The sequence below is a fragment of the Microtus oregoni genome, unplaced genomic scaffold, assembly GCF_018167655.1.
Source record: "Microtus oregoni isolate MIOR12 unplaced genomic scaffold, Mior012 000003F_ref0000135, whole genome shotgun sequence".
Taxonomy (NCBI): domain Eukaryota; kingdom Metazoa; phylum Chordata; class Mammalia; order Rodentia; family Cricetidae; genus Microtus; species Microtus oregoni.
Genome location: NW_024543062.1, coordinates 47952476 through 47967178, shown reverse-complemented (window position 1 = coordinate 47967178; position 14703 = coordinate 47952476).

Here is a 14703-nt window from a genome sequence, read left to right as displayed (position 1 = left end):
GTGCTGGGAACTAGGCACAGTCATATGCCAGATGCCTGTCAAGAAATTGCTTCTCCCTGCCAAGCCTGTTTATCTTCTAGGAAGCAGAGTAAAACCACATTCTACTCTGCCTTCCTCTTCCGTTTATTGCTCCTCCAATGCATGTGCACACATGCATGGCATGGTGTGCATGTGGATGACAGAGGGTAGCTACAAGAGCCAATTCTCTTCTTCCACCGTGTGGGGCTCAGGGATTAAACTCAAGACGTCCGGCTTGGCTGCAAGAATCTTTGCTTGTTGAGTCACCTTATTGGCTAAAGAACACCTTCTCTGAGGTTGGATGCCAGGAGTAATGTCTATTACTATCTATGTGCTCCTGACACAGATCCATCCCTACCGCACGGTCAGAAGAAACGCAGAGAATCAGAGCAGACCTCTGGAACCCAAAGCTGGAAGTCTTGTCTCTGGACATTTTGGAATGTGCAGCAACACATTAGTCTGAGCCCCGAGGCACTGGAGTCAGGGTTTCCTGTAGCTGAACACTCCTGACTGGGTCTGCTTGTGCTACACTTTAGGTTCTGTGAGGGTGGGAATCTCAAGCATCTTGCTTACCCTTGAATACCTGCAGCCCAGAACAGTGCTCAGCATCACTCTCTCTTTACACACACACACACGCATGCAGGTGTGCGTGCACACACAGATCAGAGGTGGCAATATATGTGAGACTCAATATACAATATATATTCATTAAGTTATAGGATCATATATAATTACATATTATTTATAGTCACACAAATATTTTATATAATTTTTATAATAATATGTATGTAAAAATTATATATAAATGTATATTTATAGTGTTAAATTATAAACAGTACAACACTTGTTTTTTTAATATTGAGCTCCTTTGGGTATTTGCCCAAGAGTGGTATTGCTGGGTCTTGAGGTAGATTGATTCCCAATTTTCTGAGAAACCACCATGATGATTTCCAAAGTGGCTGTATAAGTTTTAACTCCCACCAGCAATGGAGGAGTGTTCGCCTAACTCCACATCCTCTCCAGCATAAGCTATCATCGATGTTTTTTGAGCTTAATCATTCTGACTGGTGTAAGATGGTTTCTCAGAGTCATTTTGATTTGCATTTCCCTGATGGCTAAGAATGTTGAACATTTCCCTAAATGTCTTTTGGTCATTTAAGATTCTTCTGTTGAGTCTTAGCGACAGTGTCCTTTGCTTTACAGAAGCTTCTCAGTCTCAGGAGGTCCCATTTATTCAATGAGGTCCTTAATGTCTGTGCTGCTGGGGTTATTGTAGGAAGTGGTCTCCTGTGCCCATGTGTTGTAGAGTACTTCCCACTTTCTCTTCTATCAGGTTCAGTGTGTTCGGACTGATATTGAGGTCTTTAATCCATTTGGACTTGAGTTTTGTGGGAGAAGATCTTCACCAACCCCGCAACTGACAAAGGTCTGATCTCCAAAATATATAAAGATCTCAAGAAACTAGACCGTAAAAGGCTAATCAACCCAATTATAAAATGGGGCACTGAGCTGAACAGAGAATTCTCAACAGAAGAAATTCAAATGGCCAAAAGACACTTAAAGTCATGCTCAACTTCCCTAGCGATCAGGGAAATGCAAATCAAGACAACTTTAAGATACCATCTTACACCTGTCAGAATGGCTAAAATAAAAAACACCAATGATAGCCTTTGCTGGAGAGGTTGTGGAGAAAGGAAAACACTCACCCATTGTTGGTGGGAATGCAAACTTGTGCAACCACTTTGGAAAGCAGTGTGGCGGTTTCTCAGGAAATTCGGGATCAACTTACCCCTGGATCCAGCAATACCACTCTTGGGAATATACCCAAGAGAGGCCTTATCATACAACAAAAGTATATGCTCTACGATGTTCATAGCAGCATTGTTTGTGATAGCCAGAACCTGGAAACAACCTACATGCCCTTCAATGGAAGAATGGATGAAGAAAGTATGGAATATATACATATTAGAGTACTACTCAGCAGTAAAAAACAAGGGCTTCTTGAATTTTGCATGCAAATGGATGGAAATAGAAAACACTATCCTGAGTGAGGTAAGCCAGACCCAAAAAGAGGAGCATGGGATGTACTCACTCATATTTGGTTTCTAGCCATAAACAAAGGACATTGAGCCTATAATTCGCGATCCTAGAGAAGCTAAATAAGAAGGTGAATCCAAAGAAAAACATATAGGCATCCTCCTGAATATTAACCTTCATCAGGCGATGAAAGGAGACAGAGACAGAGACCCCCATTGGAGCACTGGACATAAATCTCAAGGTCCAAATCAGGAGCAGAAGGAGAGAGAGCACGAGCAAGGAACTCAGGACCGCAAGGGGTGCACCCACACACTGAGACAATGAGGATGTTCTATTGGGAACTCACCAAGGCCAGCTGGCCTGGGTCTGAAAAAGCCTGGGATAAAACCGGACTCTCTGAACATAGCGGACAATGAGGACTACTGAGAACTCAAGAACAATGGCAATGGGTTTCTGATCCTACTGCACGTACTGGCTTTGTAGGAGCCTAGGCAGTTTGGATGCTCAACTTACTAGACCTGGATGGAGGTGGGGGTTCCTTGGACTTCCCACAGGTCAGGGAACCCTGATTGCTCTTCGGGCTGAGGGAGAGGGACTTGATTGGGGGAGGGGGAGGGAAATGGGAGTCGGTGGCGGGGAAGAGACAGAAATCTTTAATAAATTAATAAATTAAAAAAAGATTCTTCTGTTGAGAATTCTGTTGGGATCTGTACCCCATTTTTAATTGGATTATTTGGTATTTTGATGTCTGGTTTCTTGAGTTCTTTATATATTTTGGAGATCAGTCCTCTGTCTGATGTGGGGTTGGCGAAGATCTTTTCCCATTCAGTAGGCTGCCTTTTTGTCTTATCTACTGTGTCCTTTGCTTTACAGAAACTTCTCAGTTTCAGAAGGTCCTATTTATTTATTGACGCTCTCAGTGTCTGTGCTACTGTAGTTATATTTAGGAAGTGATCTCCTGTGCCTGTGTGTTGAAAGTCTACTTCCCACTTTCTCTTCTATGAGGTTCAGTATGACTGCATTTATATTGAGGGCTTTGATCCATTTGGATTTGAGTTTTGTGCATGGGGATAGATATGGATCTATTTTCATTCTTCTATATGCTGACATCCTGTTATGCCAGCATCATTTGTTGAAGATATTTTATTTTTTCCATTGTATAATTTTAGCTTCTTTTTCAAAAATCAGGTGTTCATAGGTGTGTGGATTAATATCTGGGTCTTCAATTAAATTCCATTGGTTCACCTGTCAGTTTTTATGGTAATACCAAGCTGTTTTCATTACTGTAGTTCTATAACAGAACTTGAAGTCAGGGATGGTGATGCCTCCAGAAGTTCCTTTATTGTACAGGATTGTTTGGGCTATCCTGCGGTTTTTGTTTTTCCATATGAGGTTGAGTATTGTTCTTTTATGATCAGTGAAGAACTGTGTTGGACTTGGGAGACAGAGGCAGGTGGATCTCTGTGAGTTCGATACCGGCCTGGTCTATAAGAGCTAGTTCCAGGACAGGCTCCAAGGACAATGAGGACTACTGAAAACTCAAAAACAATGGCAATGGGTTTTTGATCCTACTGCACGTACTGGCTTTGTGGGAGCCTAGGCAGTCTGGATGCTCACCTTACTAGACCTGGATGGAGGTGGGTGGTCCTTGGACTTCCCACAGGGCAGGGAACCCTGATAGCTCTTTGGGCTGATGCGGGAGGGGGACTTGACTGGGGGAGAGGGAGGGAAATGGGAGGCGGTGGCAGGGAAGAGACAGAAATCTTTAATGAATAAATAAACGGAAAAAAAAACAAAACCACAAAGAAACCCTGTTTCGAACCCCCCCCCCCCCAAAAAAAAGAACTGTGTTGGGATTTTGATGGGGACTACATTGAATCTAAAGATTGTTTCTGGTAGGATTGCCATTTTTACTATGTTGATCCTACCTATCCAAGAGAATGAGAGATCTTTCCATGTTTTGATATCTTTTTCAATTTCTTTCTTCAAAGACTTAAAGATCTTTTTGAACAGGTTTTTCACTTCTTTGGTTAGCATCACCCTGAGGTATTTTATGTTATTTGTAGGTATTATGAAAGGTAATGTTTCTCTGATTTCTTTCTCAGCCCCTTTATCATTTGTATATAGGAGGACTACTGATTTTTTTGAGTTGATCTTGTATCCTGTCAAATTACTGAAGCACTTGTAACAAAAATGGCTACCTCATGTTAGTAGTAGAATGATGGGATTGACTAGGTAATAAAATAGGTACACACCTCAGGAAGTCAGAATTTCCACAAGGGACCCTAGATGTGAGGGATGAGAGCCATGTTGCAGAATATAGCCACAGACCCCATGTGCTGTCACTGCAGTTCTTTCTTCCTGCTCCAGGGGCCCTGACAATGGTCCTCCACCACAGGTGCTGCCTTCCTTCCCTTCTGAAAAACCCAAAGCCACTTGTGAGCTGCCAGCACGAATTCTTTCTGAGGAGAGAGCCTCTGGCCTGAAACCATGGACAGCACCACTCTTTTATGTACATGTGTAAGAAGATGTAATGTTTTGTGTGCCGTGCTGTGGCAGGAGAACATGGCTGTGGGGTGGTATCAAGATCACCACACAAAAGAGAGCCTGGAAACAATGAATCAGGAGCTGCCAAGGACTGAGGATTCATAGGAAAAGCCCACAGGCTCCAAACACCAGCAAAGGTGGGCAGGAGAGAAAGGACCAATAAAGGATGATTACTCTCTTGGCTGAGCATCGCTGAGCTTCTAACCTTTCCTAGCTTTCTGGCCCACTTCTGCTCTCAGGAGTGCATTGCTCTCCTTTGTTATAAACTGCCTGTTCTTATCACTGTCCATGAGTCCTTGGTCCAACTCTTTGCTCCAGGACATTACAATCAGAAATGCTTGGCAGGTGCCCTCTGGATTCGGGTCTCTGTCTATAAATGTAGACATGCCTTGGCCTTGTTTTAGTTCGGGTTTTTATTGCTGTGAAGAGACACCATAACCATGGCAACTCTTATAAATGAAAACATTTAATTGGTGTGCCTCACTTACAGTTTCTGAGATTCAGTCCATTATCATCAAGGTGGGGAACAGGGCAGCATGCAGGCAGGCTTATTGTTGGAGAAGTAGCTGAGACTCCTACATCTTGAAGGCAACAGGAAATTGACCGAGATTCTTGACTGTATCTCGAGCATAAGAAACCTTAAATCATACCTCCACAGTGACACACTTCCTCCAACAAGGCCACACCTACTCCAACAAAGCTATACTTCCTAACAGTCCTACTCCTTATGAGATTTGGGGCCCAACTTCATTTAAACTGCCATAGGCCTCATTCATGCAAGACAATTCTAAAGTTGGGCAACCTCAGCCACTTTGTACATATAATGCCTTCCATATACCTATGTACCTATGATGAAGTTCAGTTTATAATGTAAGTGCAGTAAGAGATTTATAATAGCTAGCAGTGAACAGAACATTTTAATAGCATACTGTGACAGCAGTCTGTGAACGTGATTCTTTGTGGGTTATGGGGGCAGTACTGTATGTGAAAATCAATTAAGATTTTTTCCAATCTACCCTGACCATTTGCTTTGTCTAAGTGCAGGAAGACAGTTCTGAGAAAACCAAGGAACTGTGTCCATGTGCTAGCTGTGGGCTATCTGGTGTGACTATAGTGCCACCACACTCTTTTATAGCAGTAGTGTTATAAAAGGAAACCAATCCAGTGCAAATAAATCTAGTATTATTTTATTTAAACAACTACATCTAAGATGCAGTTTCAATGTGGAAGAGACAATGAGAAAGCGATTTCCTTTTTTTATGGCTACTGCTCTGAAGCATGTTTTACCCAGGAAATGAACTCGCCAGCACTCTGGCCCTGATGTTACTAGAGACAAGGATGGGAGTTTGGTCCCTCACAGCTCTAACAAGGGAGACTGAGTCACCCATCCTCAGCAGGTCAATTAAATAAACAAGTAATGTTGAAAAGGAGAGAAAAAAGATTTATTCAATGTGGTCACTTTGCAAAGAGAAACAAGTGAGAAGGGGTAGCAATCCCCACACCCATCCTCAGGGTCCTGCCAGGTTTCTTAGATTCAAATAGAAGGTAAGAGATACGCCTTATTAAGCAGGAAGTGTGGTCCCACTCGTCATTGACCTAACACTGTCTGTGCTCTAGTGTATCCTGCAAGGGGGTTAAACAGTTGTCAAAAAGGTGAAAAATCTTCCTGGACAATAATCTGGCCCCTGACTGCGGCTGGGCTTCATCCATTCCTTCTCTCAACATGAGGTTCCTGGGGAAATTCTATTCTTGGGGGATCATTGTCTCAAGTATTCTGGTAGTCAAGGAGAGGGCTTGTGTCTCTTTAGAATATCTTCCATTTGAAAGGGGGTATGTTCAATATGCAGTATATAACATATGAAAATTGAAACACACGGACTCCTATTCCACTAGTAGTGTGCCATGTGGTACAATGGATTTTTATTTCTTCCCTGGGTCTGTCTTTTTTCATCCATCAAGAAGTCTGATGCACAGAGTCCTTGGAAGCTTCCAAAAAAAATCTTCCTAGTAGGCATTTGTAACTTGAGCTCATCTAGACATCCTGCAACAGGACAAAGCTTAGCCTCGATTTGCCTGACTGTGCCTGGTGCTTTCTGTACCCCACAACTCCCAAATCTTCTCCTTTTTGGCCAGAGAACATTTCATTGTTCAAGGGGCAGAAAGATCAGGAAGTTCAGTCAGGATTTTCCCTTGGGTCTTCTGGACAGAATCTGAAGAAATCAAGAGGAAGAGGGAGAGGTGGGATGGGCAGGTATGAGAGCAAAATTCCTCTTTTCCCCAAAGTTCTACCTTAGAATGCAAACACATTCTTTTCTCCCCCAAAGAAAGCACCTCTCTCCAACATACATTTCTGGGAGTATCTTATGCATTCTTAGCTAGTCTTGAACTCACTCTGTAGATGAAGCTGACCCTGAACTCCTGATATTCCTGCCTCTACCTCTCTCATACTGGCATTACAAGCATGCATCATGATGCCAGTTTTTTGTGGTGCTGAGGACAGAACCCAGAGCTTCACGCATGCCGAGTGAACACATTAGCAGCTGAGCTGTAGTCCCAGTCAGTCTGCTTGTTATTAATAGTGAAGGGTTCTGCTTACTGTCAGCAAGAATGTGTTCACTTCTTTAATGCTGCTGGGTGCTGGAAAGGATACATTGCTTTCCGTTGAGGGAGACCCTGATCCTTCAGCCTGGTGTGGGACCTCTCTGCTGTGTTGAGCCTAACCAAAGACATTCAAAGGCAAAATTTGCTTGAGTTTGCTGACTCAAATCATTTCATGACTGGAACATAGTAATTTAGCAGCTGACAACTATTTCCAGTAATAACTGGAATAATAATTCATAATTAAAAGAGGTTATAATAAAAGACTGCATTCAAACCAGACAAAACATTTATCCCCACCTCTGCCTCTTATTTTTATTCCCATTGCTCCATTTGAAATATTGCTGATTTCTTTTCTTTCTCCCATAAAAGGATGAAAGGACCGTTTCACCTCTCAGTAAAAATAAGAACAATTTTCTTCTCACCAGCAGTCTCACCATTGATTTAGCACAAAGGCCAATTAGAAGCCAATCGCACTCATTTCCTAATCTCAAGTGGCTGATCCAAGGGAGGCTGCTGCTGGCCCCAGTTGTTCTTTCTCCTTTGCTAGAAGCTAAACAACCACGGGGTGGGGGGCAGGTTCTAGCGAGGCAGGGGGCAGGGTCCTCGTTAGCCTACTTGCCACTTCTCTGCCCACACAGATTTGCTGAAGTCTCTTAAGAGCAGCAGCTCCAGCTTTGAAGGCGCCTCTACCTAAGCTCCATAGGTGCTCTCAGCCTCCTGGGGTGAGCCTGGCTTGAGCTCAAGCAGCCTCTTTGTAGAACGGCATGGCTGGGGGGTGGCGCGGGAACTTTCTGCAGCAGTTAACAGAAATGCAATTTCTACAGCAACACAGAGACATTAAAAGGCACCGTGTCCTGGGAGTTCATTCTCAACTTTAATGGAAATAATATGCGAAAAGCATTTTCAGCTGTCCAAGCTCATAGCCCTTTCTGGTTTGCCCTGCTAACACCCATTTAACTAATCATTTTTTTTTTATAGCAGGAACAGCTTAACCTGAAAAGAGAACAAAGCCATGAGCTCAAGTGTGAGGGAGGCAAGCGCTCGGGTGTCCCTGTGGCCCTAGAATCTGAGAGATGAGGATCCCTGGCCACCTTTTCCTCACACACTCATCTCCTTCTGGGTATTATACTGTTGGGAATGAAGAGTGACTTTCTTCCTCTCTTTGTCTATCAGATTGAAACAATGGTACCCAAGAAAGTGCAATTTCTCCAGGAATTTGAGAAGGAAGTATCTGGAAGCTTGGTGCCAACCAGAGGGCAATGTGTCTTCAAGGAAGTCATTTCAGAGAGCCCTGACACATCTCAGAAGTCTAGACAATGAGGGCTGAGTGGGACCTTTCCTGCTTCTATTTAAACCTTCATGCCAGTGAATAAAAAATCTCTTTGGTATGGTTGAGGAGAAAGTTTTACTGTAGATATGTTGGAGAAAAACACCCAGAGGCATCTGGAAGGGTCCAGAATTAGCCAGGCCATGAGAGGAGAGAGAACAAGAGCAGAAGAGAAGAGAGAGGAGGGCAGGGCGGTTAAGAGAGGAGCTGCAGGCCAAGTGGTCAAGAGAAAGTCAGAGACCAAGAAGGAGCCTTGCCTAAGTGGCTGAGTTATGTAAGGATCAGAAGCTGGGAAAAGGGAGGCAGAAGTGCAGACCCAGGCTTGGAGAGGTTTAGGGCAGGTGAGAAGTGCTGGGAGGAGCTTCAGGCACTGAGAGAGTTTTGTCTGGGTTTTCTCAAGATGGACTTGGAGTGAGTGAATCACTTTGTTCCTCTTTGGGAGTCATCTTTGTTTCTCTTCCTAATGCAGCCACACTGAATAGCCATTATTTTTCTGATTTTCATTACTTGTTTAATTGGTCAGTTGAGGATAAGTGCTGAGCCCCTCATGTTAGGGTTGCCATACCCAAACTCTGACCTTAATAACTCTCTTCACAGCAAGGGGCTTGAGAGAGGGCCTGAGTTGCATCTCCAAAAACAGACCCCTGGGCTTGGGGATTAATGGCAAAGAGAATATGGCACAGAGGTGAGGTTCCCTTCTGTTGTTCTAGTGTGTGCTGTATTAGTGTCCACTGGGAGCCACCAAGGGAAAGGACATGAGAGGAAAATAAATGGTTCCTTCTGGTTTGCCATAACAGCAGCCCCCTTTCAAGTCAGGTTTCTCAACTAGAAACTCTTAGGCTCACAAACTTTTTGGTGTCCCAGTCCCCATGGTGGTCATCAGTGGTGACCTGGGAAGCAGGTGACTTTATAGTCAAGTAGACTTCTCCAGCAGAAGTTCCAGTGGCAGCAACCCTAGCAAAAGTTCCATAAAATGGGAGATCCAAGCAGAATGCAATGGTCCTAGGAGTAGCTGTGTCTTTAATCTGTATGGATCCAGTAAGTTGAGTCACAGTGTTAGACTGAAGGTTTGCTCCAGAAGGGAGTGATCAATAGGTTCCCAATGATAGGACATGAAGAACAAAGGATGGATCAGCTCAAAGTCCTGAAACAGGGTGTAAAGATAATAGTGTTAGTTAGCCAAGTTATAAGATAATAGCAGTGGTGCACTATGGATGAGATCTGTGTACTGTAATCTCACAGTGGGGCTGTTGGTTTTTTTCTAGGGATAGAATGTAGAGATGGATGTGGCTTGGTTTCTCCCGGGCTGTTCTATCTGGTTTCTTAGAGCTCGGGAACCCCAAAGCACGATGAAAGGGAAACTAGTGGGAGTGGTCCATGCTAGTGAGGTCAGAGTAAAGCAACTTCAAGACTTCTGCCCCAGGACGAGCAGTAACAGACTGTTGTCACCCTATTCCCTAGTAATCTTTTCAACTTTAGAGTGCTTAAACCTCTGTGCATATCCCAGCATCTTATACATCTACTTAGACTAAATTCTGGGTAAAACGGGCTTCCTCTAAAGCATACTGCTATCCTAGAAGTGTTCACCCTGGAGAAGACTCAAAGGAGGGGTTAACAGGAGGAGAAAAACCACAATCTCTTTGCATGCCACGGTCAAAGCCAATGCTGCTCAGCTTGGCCTGCTCTCCTAAGAAGCACATTCTTATTCCTTTTTTGCTTTCATTAAACCATTGACTGCTTCATTTGCTAATGTATTTTGTCAAATTTTCTTTCAGGAGCACAAGAACCAAGACTACTGTTGGGGTCATTATCAGAGAAACCTCTCTGAGATTGGTATGGCCACAGCATGGGACACAGGACTGGCATGAGGAAGGGGTGAAGGTCTGGATGAGGGGGTCCACAGCATCTACCTTCCATACAGTAATATGTTAGAGAAAAAAAAGTAAGGTTTGGGAAATACATTACTGTGAACTGCACATGTAGAGAAGGCAATTTTTGAAAGGCTACTGAGGGACAGGGAGGGGGCATGGTGTAGTTGAGAATGGAGGAGCAGCAAATACAACAGTTACCAGGCAAGAACATATTTCCCTGTTTGCAGAATATCAAGGTCAATGGGAATTCTGTTGCAAGTTTCACTGGCACTCAATAGTTGTTGGGTCACAAATAAAAGAAATTTTTATTAAAAACTTGAGGGCTGTAGAGATGGATAAATGGTTAAGAGTGCTTACTGCTCTTGTAGAGGACCCAGCTACACCTACATGGTGACTCACAATTATCTGTCACTCCAGTTTCAGGTATCCAACTCCTCTTCTGACCTCTGTAAACTCTAGCACATAGGTGGTGCACATGCCTGCATTCAATGCATTCGTATGTATACATACAATTACAAAAAGCTGGGGGCTTTGTTAAATACTGATCAAGGGCTGGAGATAATGTGGTGTGGGTTTTAGGATATGGTTTAGCTTTGGGTACAAAATCTCTTTCATGTTATGACTTCTTTTTCAGGAGAATCTTCCACCAATTTCGTGGCTTAGTGGGAAGATATGAGTTACCTCCTGACCTGCCTCCCAACTTTGCATCGAGTCAGCCATTGTTTTGGAAGCCTTTATGGAAGTCTTCCCATGTATCTGAATTGGATCGTGTGTCTCCCATGATGTGCACTCTGCTGTGTCCTAGGATGACCACAGCATTTGCTCTGTTGTTTGTTCCCTTCCACTCTTGATCTTCTGAAAACCTTCCTCAGTCAGTTGCCATGGGGATCTTCCTTATCACACTCTAAACCAATCCACTGGCTGCCCATTGATCTGAAGACCAAGTACTAGTTATTTAACATATTTTTTAAACCCCCCCTCTCTTTCTCCTCTCCTTTCCTCTCATCAGATATGGAGTTGATCACAAACCAAAAAAAAAAAAAAAAAAAAAAAGAAAAAGAAAAAAAACTCCATTGAAGTCCAACTTGAAAAGCTGATGAGTTTCCTGGGGTTATTTACAGGACTATGATGTAGTGGCTTCATTTATATTTTAATAAGTAAAGCTTGCCTGAAGGTCAGAGAGCAAAACAGTCAGTCACTGACTCTTACCTCTATCTCAGTCCCGGCTTGCTCAGTCAGTAGACCATAAAACTCTTAATCTCAGAGTCATGGGTTTGTGTCCCACATTGGGTGCCAAATGTAGCATGATTAATAAAAACTCAGAGACAAAAATTGGGGCTCAACCTGAAGATCAGAAAGTAAAACAGCCCCACTGGTCAGCCTTACAGACCAGGCAGTGGTAACACACACCTTTAGTCCCAGTAGTCACACTAGTTACCATAGAAACCAGGCAGTGCATGCCTTTAATTCCAGTGGTGCATGCCTTTAACCCCAATCCTAGAGAGGATTATTAAATGGGAGGAGACAGCTCTCAGTCACAATCTCATTCTGAGATTCCTGGAGGCAAGAGTGCTATTTCAGACTGGCTGTTTTGCTTTTCTGAACTTCAGGTTGAATCCCAATTTCTGTCTCTGGGTTTTTATCAGTCGTGCTACACTATGACTCAAAGGAAGTTGCAACACCACGAAGGCCACACCAGTTTAAGTGACAGTTCAAAAACACTACCCAGCAGGTCAGTATTGCTTCTCCCCAGCAACCCTCACTTCCTACATAGCACTGGGAACTTCTTGAGCTTTATGAAGTATTTTGATAAGTCTCTCTCTCAGATGGTTTGTTTTAGTTGGGAGGAAATTGCTACACAGCACCTTCCCATTTCCTTTTCTTTCTCCTTCCCCTTTCCTTTTACCTTTTCCTTTCTTGTCCCCTTTCTTTCTCTCCCTTTTGTTCTCTTCCTCTTTCTCTTCATGTTGCATGTTTCTCCTGACCATTAGTATATTTCTTTAGTACCCCTTAGGAATTCTGAAGTAAGAAAGAGCTGTAGCTTCCTTTTGCCCTCCCTATTCTTCTCTATGATATTTAGTTTTCTTCTCAGGGTATTTATTATCACTTGCCATGGTACATTTACTCATTAATTTGTCTCCACACGTGATAAGGTAGCCCATTTAATACCTAGAGTATCTGCTTTGATTCTGCTGTGACCCCCAGAACTTAGAACAACATTCACTGCAGGAAGAGGACTCAACCTATAGGTTACATGTGCTGGTTTCCACAGTAGGCACATTGAGCTCAAATCAGACATTTTATTGGCTCTTGTGATGGCTAATATTCACTGTGAGATGATTTTTGAATCCATTTGGAAACATATATCTTGGTATGTCTCATTTTTCAGAATGATTTGACTGAGGATGGAAGACTCACCCTAAATATAAATGGCACTATTCAATCAGCAGGATCTCAGACAGAATAAAAAGGAGAAAGTGTGCTGAGCACCAGAATTTATTTTCTTTTAGTTTCCTGACTACAGATGCAATAAGCCCAGCTGCTTCAAGCTCCTTCATTGTGACTTCTCTGCAATGATGATCTGCACTCTTAAGTTGTGACCCAACATGAAACCTCTTTTCTTAAGTTATTTTTGTCAGAGCAATGAGAAAAGTAACCAACACAGCTCCTATAGGCAGATGTCTGAAAACAAAGAGTCTCTCTCTAGCTAAGGCAAACCCTTTACAAGAGATGAGTATGACAATTTCTCCTAGCCACGTCTTAACTTGATTTTTTAATGGGACTTGTGAGTAACTGCTTCACATGCCTTTCTGGTGGTTGTAGGGGAGATTTGAAAGAAGAATTTGCCATCTGTAGCTGAGGAAGTTCTGGTGTGTTGTCTTCTGTGCTCCTGGTAAGTAAGAAACTTCCCCTGGAATGCTGGTCTCTTCCTCTCAGGGAGTGTATCTGGAGAAGGGAGTTAGTAGATGACACAGACCTCTCTGTAAGTTCTGTTTTACTCTGACTGTTGGATTCACAAAAGGAAACCCACATCCTTATGGGGGAAGCAAGGGAACATTTGTCAGAGGGTATTTGAAAGATGTGTAGGGACATGAGTAGGAGGCTGTGATAGTTTGACTGATAGCATCATTTGCTTATTAGTGTCAAAAATGTATCTCAAAGACACAAAACACCAACATCCTCTACTAATAAAAATAAATTAGGTTCAATTAAAATAGCTGCTGTTGTTTCTCAAATGTAGGACCAAATTCCATAAACCAAAGGTTCTTATTATTCCCAGGAGAAAAAAAATGAACAAATGTGTTAGAAAAACAATTTGCAAAACACTCATTAGTCCAGAAGTATCCCTGAGAATTCTCCCTCCAGACCTCTAATGGGCCATGAAACCTGAATTCAATATAAAATGATTTAACTGTCAAGTGGGTGAACTGCATAGAATTCTGTTGTTTTGCTTTCTCATTATGGCATTTGCTTTTTGTAGAGGCTGTTTGTGCAAATAGTATTTGTTTTACTGAAGTTCAAAGAAGCTTCTTGTTGGAAATAGAGTTTTGACTTCTTAGAGGAGCTGGTGTGGGTTGACCAGTTGTCTGTTTTTTTTCTGCTTCTCTTCTGTTCTTACCTTGCTCCTGTTGGAGTCCTCCTGGCTGCCTCATACCCCTCATACCCATCACTGACATACCCAATGAGCTCTGCGAATCTGCCAGCCTGCAGAATTTTGAGAGCTCATACATTAGTTTCTTGCTTTCCAATCCATTAATTTTGTTGTTCTAGGCCGTTGGGAGTCCTGTTGCCGCTTATAAGGATAACAGATTGCTGTAAATGCTCTCAGCATCTGGTATTTAGTATGTATGTTTTGCAGGTGCTCTGTCTCTCTACTACACAGCACTGCTGGACTTCTGTATGCATGTACACACTGGCGCCATATTATAATAATCTCAGCAGAAGCAGATATGCTTTTGTTTACAATTGGGTGTGTTCTTTTCTTGTATGGTGTTTTGAGACACTTGGGTGCTCATTTAAATCTTCTCATTGAAAGTTAACCCTCTGAGGATAGAACAGAATATCAGAAATACTTCTTCGGGCTTGGGATGTAGCTCAGTTGGGAAGCTGCTTCATTAGCATATACCAAGTCTTGATAAACAGGGATAAACCTGGCATGGTGGACCATACCTGCAATCATAGTATTAGGGAAGTAGAAACAGGAAGGATCAGAGAAGTTCAAAGTCACACTCAGCTATATAGTGATTGTGATGCAAGCCTGGGATTCAGGTGACCTTGTCTTACAAAGAAAACCCTGCTCAA